Source organism: Phaenicophaeus curvirostris, chromosome 8, assembly GCF_032191515.1.
Source record: "Phaenicophaeus curvirostris isolate KB17595 chromosome 8, BPBGC_Pcur_1.0, whole genome shotgun sequence".
Classification (NCBI taxonomy): domain Eukaryota; kingdom Metazoa; phylum Chordata; class Aves; order Cuculiformes; family Cuculidae; genus Phaenicophaeus; species Phaenicophaeus curvirostris.
In genome coordinates, this window is record NC_091399.1 from 15,245,531 (window position 1) to 15,254,769 (window position 9,239).

The window sequence follows — 9,239 nt, forward strand, 5'->3', positions numbered from 1 at the left end:
CTGGCACAGATTGCGCAGAGAAGTTGTGGATGCAGGTGTTCAAGGCTACGTATGATGGGGCTTCGAGCAACCTGATCTAATGGAAGGTGTTCCTGGCCATAGCAGGGGAACTGGAACTGTATGATCTTTAAGTTCTCTTCTAACACATCTTTCTATATTTCTATGTCTACGACAACCTCACAGGGGAGAGAGAGAGAGAGAACTGTTGCACATATAAAGAGCACGAAAGAGAAGTTGACTTTTTCCCCCATGAATTACTATTTCCTACTCTTTAGCTAGGAGTGGTATCATATTTCACTACAATGAAATATCAGGATACAGACCCATGAGGGAAAAAGTGACTGTAACTGAATTTAAGACAGGTATTTGCATATTCCAGGCCGAGCCGATGGGGCTGCGCAGGGCACCGCGGCAGCTCCTCGGGGCCTGGCGGGGCCGGCTCGGACAGAGGGCAGAACATGCCCGGCCCTGCGCCGGCGAGGAGAATGGTTTTATGGGTCAATCCAAAATCTACAGCTACCGGAATCCTAGCAAAACTTCTCGTGCTCATCCTCCACTCCAAGAAGAAAACTCTGTCATGTATCGTGAGGTGAAATGTCAGGGCAAAGCACTAAACAAAGCCTACAGGAAAGGAGATGGAGCTGTCAAGTTTTTTAGAAAAGCTGGGGTTGTTTAGCCTTGAGAAGAGGAGGCTGAGGGGAGACCTCATTGCTCTCCATAACTACTTGAAAGGAGGTTGTAGAGAGGAGGGTGCTGGCCTCTTCTCCCAAGTGACGGGGGACAGGACAAGAGGAAATGGCCTCAAGCTCCGCCAGGGGAGATTTAGGCTGGACATTAGGAAAAAATTTTTCACCGAAAGGGTCATTGGGCACTGGAACAGGCTGCCCAGGGAGGTGGTTGAGTCACCTTCCCTGGAGGTGTTTAAGGCGCGGGTGGATCAGGTGCTAAGGGGCATGGTTTAGTGTTTGATAGGAATGGTTGGACTCGATGATCTGGTGGGTTTCTTCCAACCTGGTTATTCTATGATTCTTTTAGATAACTATAAAAGGAATTTTCAATATTGTGGACATTAATTCTGGATTTTGCATAAAATACTCAGAAGTCAAGTGATTTTTATTCATGTCAAGGTATTTCTAGATGTTAACTGGAGATTTGTTGAAGTGTTTATTAGAAATGAGAGGGAAATAAGAAATGTATGGCTTGAGACAATGAAAGAAGTCTAAAAGTCACCTCTTACAGAAACAAAGCCTGGACTCATGAAGAAAATAAGTTACTGGTTTCTTTGTTTCTCATTAAAGTAATTGACTGTGGAGAATTCATATATTTTAGCCGGGTAATTTCTGAGTTTTTGTGGTAATACATTCATTAGGATGAAAGCTGACCACAAACAGCAATCCTTCTAGCTGTACAGGGGCTCTGGTACAAAGCAGCAGATTCAAACACCTGCACTGGTAGACAATGCTGCACACATACCTGCTGTGAATTCTTCTTTTACATTTTAAAGATGATGTAGAAGTAGTCCTTTGGAGGGTAAGCAAGATAGGAAAACAGAAATCATAGAAAGGTCTGGAATTATTAAGGTATCTAGAAATAATTTCTTTTAATTTACTGTTTTCTTAATGGAAGATTGTCTTCAGTCACAAGTGGGGCAAACAAATTATTTCACCACTTGTAGGAACAATGTGAATAATTCTGTGGTGTGATTCATTACGTGCCATTGAAAACAATTTTGGTTTAATCAGAAACCATAGTAAATATGTAATTAATAAGTTCTCAAAATGCATGGGTTAAAAATGTCAAATAGTATTGGTTGGTAACAGCTTCATTTGTCTACTTCTTTACTTGAAGTTGTATTGCATGGCACAATCACATATACAGCTTAGTAATTTATGGAACTGAGAGCAGACATTAATGAGAAAAAGCTTTTAAAATAAAGACTTCTATTAGATAATTTATGGACCTGTGCCCATAAAGGTCAAAAAAGGAATGACTGAACAGTTAGTTTCTATGCCTGAACTAGGAAGTGCCCAAGCTTACACCTATAAGAACATAACAATTAGAGAAGGAAAGAGTTGATAAAATTGGAGGAAAGCTATACCTTGCTAACTGGCACTTTGAAACTAGTATTAATTCTAAAAGCTAATGACAAACTTGCTTCTCCCCGCTCCAAATTTAACTAATGAAGAGTTTGGTATTTGGTTTCTTTTGTGTTTGAGATGAATTAATACACCTGCATACAATATAAAGGCACTGGTCAGGGAGAAGTGTATGTTATTGAAAACAACACAGACAGCATAGTTTTTAATAAATTATTTATCTAAAGTATTTTTGTGGTAGGGAAGGCAATGCCCAGCTCTGACTGGCACAAATTGGTGCAGCAATGTTGACATTGAAAGAGCAGGGCTGACTTCCAGTTGCTGCAGAGGTAACACAGCCCATCATCCAAGCTGTAGCATCAGCTCTCCCTTCTGTCTAGCAGCTGGGTGTGATAGCGGTGTAGTAACATTAACACCGGCAACCTGGTACCCAGTTCTGCATACAAGTGGGAAACAACTGCAGAGGGAATACTGCTGCCTGCTTGTCCCAAGCCTGTCTGTTGGGAGCAAGTTGGGTATGAACCACACCAGATGTCTGTGCTGCCATCAACAGCTGTGTCTGTCAAAAAATATCCTGCTTATGCTTTTGAACTGGAAAAGGGTTTGCTAGTGAAAAAAAGAAATGTGAAGAACCCCAAAATGATAAAACTTCTAGAAGATGACAACTGCAGCAATCAGAACCTTAGGAGAATCAGTTATTTTACTGTCTAGGTACTTTCATGTACCTAGATATCTAATCCTCCAGTCTCAATTTGCCAAGGCATGTAATGCTATGTATGTTTTTTCTGCTGACTGACATCTAGGAACTGACTCAGTAATGCCATACTGCCACCAGATAACTGTTCCTAAGAGTATTGCAGCACACACTATGTATTTAATATGGTTTCCATAAGTAATGCTGCAAACACTACCTTGCTCTTCCATTTACCAGCTCAAAGCAGGGCAAACTTGGGGTGCTGCTCCAAGAGTGACTTGAATGATAGCAGATAAATATGTATGTACTACAGAAACTAAATGATATTCTATGATACTTTCTTCCCAATCTGAGATTATACAAAACAAATTGAAAAGAGCAACTGTGTTCAATGACTGGTGGGCTCTGGAACATCAATTTTAGTTTAGTTTTTTTTAGAGTTGGTTTTAGCAGCATTATGGGATAAAAAGCTACCTGAAAGGCTGTAGCAAGATTTCTCTTAAACCAGGAATACAACAGAGTTACAAACCTAGTTCCTATCTGTGGCTCTATGGTAGGCATCAGAGGAATTGCTGGAAAGCCTGCAGGTGGATGACTTTCCATTTGGTTCACTGCTTCCTTTCACTATAAACTCTGTAGTAGGAAGAAGACTCTTGGCCTAGTTATACATCCTGATGAGTATTGCCTCACCACCTGGGAATGATCTTGCCTGCCTCCCCAGGTGAGATTGCCTCGCCTCTCCTGGCGAGATCCCAGCTGAGGAGAGAAACAGCCAAGCCTTGTTTCCCCATGCAGGGGCTAGTAGTGGCTAGTGCTGACTACTGTGTAGTGCAGAATGCTGAATGACTGCCTATCACCTGGCAAAACAATTGTCTTGTTCTGATATCCAAAGATATTGTAAGTTTTATTTTGACACTGTGTTTCTGGGGCAAGTAGTTAGGAAGGACGGTCAGAAATGGCCTTTCAAAGCTATTGCTTAAAGTGGAGCTATTGCATTCCCAGGTATAACCTTTAAATTTTGTGAACCCCAGGAGCTACTTTAGCCGTGGGGACTATTTTGTGTGGCATAAAACCAGGTGTGATTCTTTTTGTATAATGTACAACTGGTGGGCTTTTACAAGGAGGAATTGTAGGAACAGTGATATTAATATACCTGTTAGTTCACTTACATGATGAATTACAAGTTATGATTGTTATAAAACAATTTATTGTTTTTATTTAGAAATCCTCATTCTTGGGCTATTGTGAGTCTTAGAGCAAGAGACCAGGAGACTTCTTGCTTTTCAGCTAATTAATAAAAAATTCAGTGTCTCCAGAATGCATGTGCTTTGCTTGGCTTTTTTTAGATTAATAATTTAACAGATATATTTGAGTGAGTTTAATGCAATTTTCTCCTCTTTCACTTTAAAGTCTTGTTCTGGTATGTAATAGAAATATTGCTTTCATTCATGTTTTCATGAAACGAATCTCATTTTCCCCCACTTCAGGATGATCTAATGCTGCAGCAAAGGGGGCTAAGGGGAGAGGCTTGAGCAGCTAGGTTATTCAAGTATGGCTGTCATGTCTGAGTGGCCACTGCAAATTACTTACTTTTCATAGCTTACATCTTAATTTGTAAGTACTTCACATATCACCATGAACTTTAACTGAAGAAAACTTGGTGATGGTGTCATGTGAAAACAGGCAGTGGGTACGTCTGGATGGGCTTGCTCTGGAAGTAGTGGTGAGACATGAGAACTGCTGGGGAAGCTTAGCCTGCTCTTGCTCTGCCCGTTTCCACACAAACACAGCAGAGATAGAGTGTTTCATGGGCTGGGGTACGCTCCTTCCCTGCTGTGTGTGCAGTATGGCATCGGAGTTGTTCCAGGTGATACTGCACTGACAGGCAAAGGCATCTGTGGTTCTTACTGGATTCTCCTAGCCTGCTGCCCTTGCCCTCTTTCCAACCAGTGTCCTTCATGCTGATACCATGAGCTGCATGAAAAAGTCCATAGCTGCTCCAGTTACCACCCAGAGGCTGTGAAGGGCCAATATGTGCTGCTGTGGCTGCCTGCAGGTGACCCTCTTTTACATGTCTGGTGGGCTCCACAGCAGATGGTGTCACTAAAAAGATAAGGAAGGAAGGATACGGCCATCCACCCACCAGCAGCTGGGCTGAATTAAACATCATGTAAAATGGGTGTACTGCTTTCTGCTGGAAACAGAAACAAGCGGTAAGCAAGAGAATAACATGGTGGCTACTGTTAGCCTTACAGCGTTGTGTAGCCGAGGATACCTTTTCTTTTTCCCTAGAGACCATCCAGCACATGATTCAGCGCTGTGGGCTGTCTGCTCAGCAGTCAGAAACTGTCACTTAGGGAACAGATATTATGTATTTTTTCCTAATTCTCCAGAATTCCTGCTGGAAACTAGACCAAGAATTGCACTGTCTGATGTGTAAATTATACGTGAAGTAGTTCAAATGTTCAGTCATAAAAAATAAGAAACCTCACCCTTTCATAACTTGAATACAGAGCAGAATATTCAGGTAAAAATAATTTAGGATAGTAATTATAGTCTAAACCAACTTGTCAGCAGCTTGTTGTTTAAATTCCTTCTCCTACTCCAAGCTTCTGAAACCTGTAGGGAAATCACAGTAAGAAATACTCCTTCTGCCTGCTATGTTTATCAGAAATAGGATGCTATATGTGAACACTTAACCATGTAATGAAAAAAGGATCTCATTTGCAGTGAACTGAAGTTTCAGGAGGTCAACCAGTGTTCTGATAAAGCTTAATCTTTACTGGCAACATCTAATATTAATTACCAACATTCACACCTTTCACCATTAAAATCTGAACATGTATGCATGTAATTATGAGTCATCTAATGGTTCAACAGCTTTAATTTTTTTCATAGTGTGCATTTAATTTTGTTTCACCATGAGAGGACTGGACTTCTATTTACTATGGGCAGAGACAACTCAGAATAAATCCTGACAGTCTGAGTTACTCCTGAGCTCTTGCATTTAATGGAAACATGGTGTGAAAATTGTTTCCATGCTTTCTTTATGGAAAAGATGATCTGACAGTTGGACAACTGATATCACCACTAGTGGAAGTGATGGTATGGCAGGGTGGGAAAGGCACACGTTGCTTAGCTCTTTTTGCATTAGGAACCCTTCACCAGCCAGGAAATGCAAGTACCCTAACAGCACATTCTTATTTTAAATACAGCACTGGCCTGGGTGCCTTATTACAGATAAACTAAGAGCAGCTCCAATGGGCAATACTGGGTATTCTGGTAAGTGTGCAAGATTGCTGGTATCACTGGCTTTACACCAGGGGGTTCTGCAGACAAGATATGGTCAATAGATGATCAGGCATCCCTTCCTTCACCCACCTCTTTACCTCCAGGCAAAATGAAGCCTGTATGTTAGCTGCAGATGTTGCATTCAGAAAACAAATGTGGTTTGGTTGAGCTCTTCCTCATTGCCACAGCAGCCTCACAGAGCAGCCCCTGAGGTCTGGCATTTGCTGTACATTAGATGAGATGCTTAGGCTGGTGGGATAAGCATGGATGCCAACGGGGATAATGAACTGATTGCTGCAAAACTGGAAAATGGTCACCAACTCATTTTGCATAGGCTACTGGACAGATACCAACTGGGTAGAATGGAATGAGCTTAGTTTAGGACTTAAAAAAAACCCACAACCCCGTTTGTAGCCACTAATAAATAAAACAGAAGTGAAATGGTGGCCAATGAATGAGGCTAGTGGAGGACAGTGCAAGGCACTGAGAAAATTCCATATAGGAAAACAGTTATTGCAGCAGTTGGAGATGGTAGGGAGATGCTCAGCAGAAGGGAGAGGGTGAAGAGTGTGGAGGAACAGTCTGTGATAGTTTTATGACTAAGAAATAGCAATTACTGCCATTGCTTTCTTGTCTGCCTTTTTTTTTTTTTTTTTCATTTTGACTCTGCAGGAATACTGGCTTTATAACTACTTGAATATAGGTAGCCCCCTGCAGCTGGACTACTATCAGGCTGGAGGAGCTGTGAGAAATTCTAGCCTCCTTACAGAGATGGTTCTATCCTCAGGTGATGAATCTTGGCTCCTGCTCCTCTGTAGCTATTCACTGGTGCTCTCAGTGCCAAGAGGAAGATTTCTCCTCACTAGTTCTCTGACGCTTTTGAGTCTTTAAAGCAGTTTTATAAAATATAGATGTTATCAGAGAGTTATAGCTAAGCTGTCTGGAACTCAGGCCCTTGTGCAAGGAGACTGCTTGACAGGAGGAGAAATTCTTTGTAGTCCTTACCCCTGCAATATCATAAGATAGTAAGCAGGAAGTGGTCTGATAGTTAAAGCAGATGGTTTTTCAGTGAACGCCTTCTGTGGCTTGTATTCTCTGTAATTTTTTTAGTGAGACAAACCAGCTTTCCTCATATGACAGCTTCATTGCTGTGTCTTGTGGAAACATGCTGCCACTTATACTAATTTTACTTTGTAAGAACATAAGTATGAGAGCACACTGGTAAAGCAAAAAATTCAACATTGCTATGGTTTGAGAGTTACTTTTTTTTTGGACAGAAATGGTTGCCAATAGAGGGAAGTGATTTATAAAAGCTATGCAGAGAATAATAACAACATTAAAATAAAGATAGACGTGTTCCTGCTTCTCCTGATTTTTATATATGCACACCATGAGGCAATGCAGTTGCTAAAAGAGTACTCCCCAAAAGTGGTGCTCTACATTGACTCAGTTTGTAAATGAGAACAGTGAGGGGAAAAATAATAAAGACAAACTTATTCCAGAAGACTGCACTAACAGGGTTTAGAGACTGAAAACAGGTTGTATGGAAATGAATGCAGAGCACTAGTGTTAGTAAAGGCCAGAGACTGCTGCTAGGAGAGGAGCTGGGAGCTGTAAGAGTGGGCTGGTCGTACTGGGGAGCAAAGATATGGTGTCACGTCTGACATCAGTCTGTGCAGACTAAGGGAAAGAGAAACATTTCTGACTTTGATGCTTTCCTCTGAAGACAGTTTAAGGCAGGACCATACTGATTCATGCTGTCTTCCCCTCTAACTAGTATATAAAACATCTGTGTAAATTGGAGATGAAAACATGGTAATTGGTTTCTTTTAGGCTATATTGACTCCCATGGAATATATCCAAAGGTTTAAGATTAGAGCCTGAGTGGACATTGACTCAACTTCCTACAGTGCCACGATGTTATCCTACAGTGTCTAGTTTTGCTGGAAAGGATTCACAGTGTTGCTTGATTAGATTCATGCTTTGTCCTTAGAGTTCTCCTTTTGGAGTGATTTGAGGTCCCTGAAGGTCAAAGTAGAGGAACTTGCACTAATATTTATAAGGATCCATGATAATTCAGAAACAATCTCTGGAAATGGATTTCTTAATTATCTGCCTTCACCATATTAATTTTTGAGGTAGAATAAGAATTCTGAAATGATTGTGCATCCATTGTTCACATTTAAACGCTGCATGATTGAACTCATTCATATTAATTGCATATGTTGGCATGGTCTCTAATTTTGGGTGGGAGTGTAAAGTTCAGTGTAATCCTCTCTGCTGAGGATATATAGAATTCAAAGATAATGCAGTTAATGGGGTCAAGTCTTTTCCCCTTTTAAGAATGCATATTTGAAATCAGTTCAAGAATTTCAGTGATGGCAAACAAAAATTCAGTTAGAGCTGTGTGGTTGTTTTCTGAACAATGTTGGTTAAACCTGCACATGGAAAGCATTCAGTATAACCATGTCTAGAAGCTGAGTTTTGGCTTCATGGTGCAGAGCACTGACTGAGAATGTACTGAATTGCAATTTACCAAGTTTCAGACAGTTTAAAAATGTTTTCAGTGTCATAGCACTGGTGATAAAGACAGCTAATTTTCTCCAGTGCCTTAATCAGTTTCTGTTGCAGATATGTAATAAGAAAGACCAACCACATGAAATGCTGTAGTTCATCCCCAAGCTAACCATGGTCTTGTAGACATGCCTACTTGGAAAAGAAGCCATGTGATTTAATCATTAAAGGATGAGAGTTGTGGACACCCGTATTATAACAAGAAAGTTTGTCAGGTGTATTTTATGGCCCTCTAAAGAGGAGGAATAATGGTATCAAGCTGTTATATCTCAGAGCTGTTCCAGGTAATATCTGGAATGCAAAAGACAACCTGCATATAGCAATGATCAGTTTTGAATATTACAGCTGGGAAGGAAAGCAAAGTATTCTGACCTTGAAGATCAATGCATGATTTTTATAGGAGTCTGCTAATTAATTTTTCTATCTTAAACATATCAAATTACATAATTGTCAAAAATTCTTTCAGAGCAGTGAATCTGTTGGAATGCTTCTTCAGCCTGATGTGTTCCATATTCTGTCAGCCCACCATCTATTTACTGATCTTTCCCTATTAATTACTCTTTTTTATTATCAATGTTTGTCAA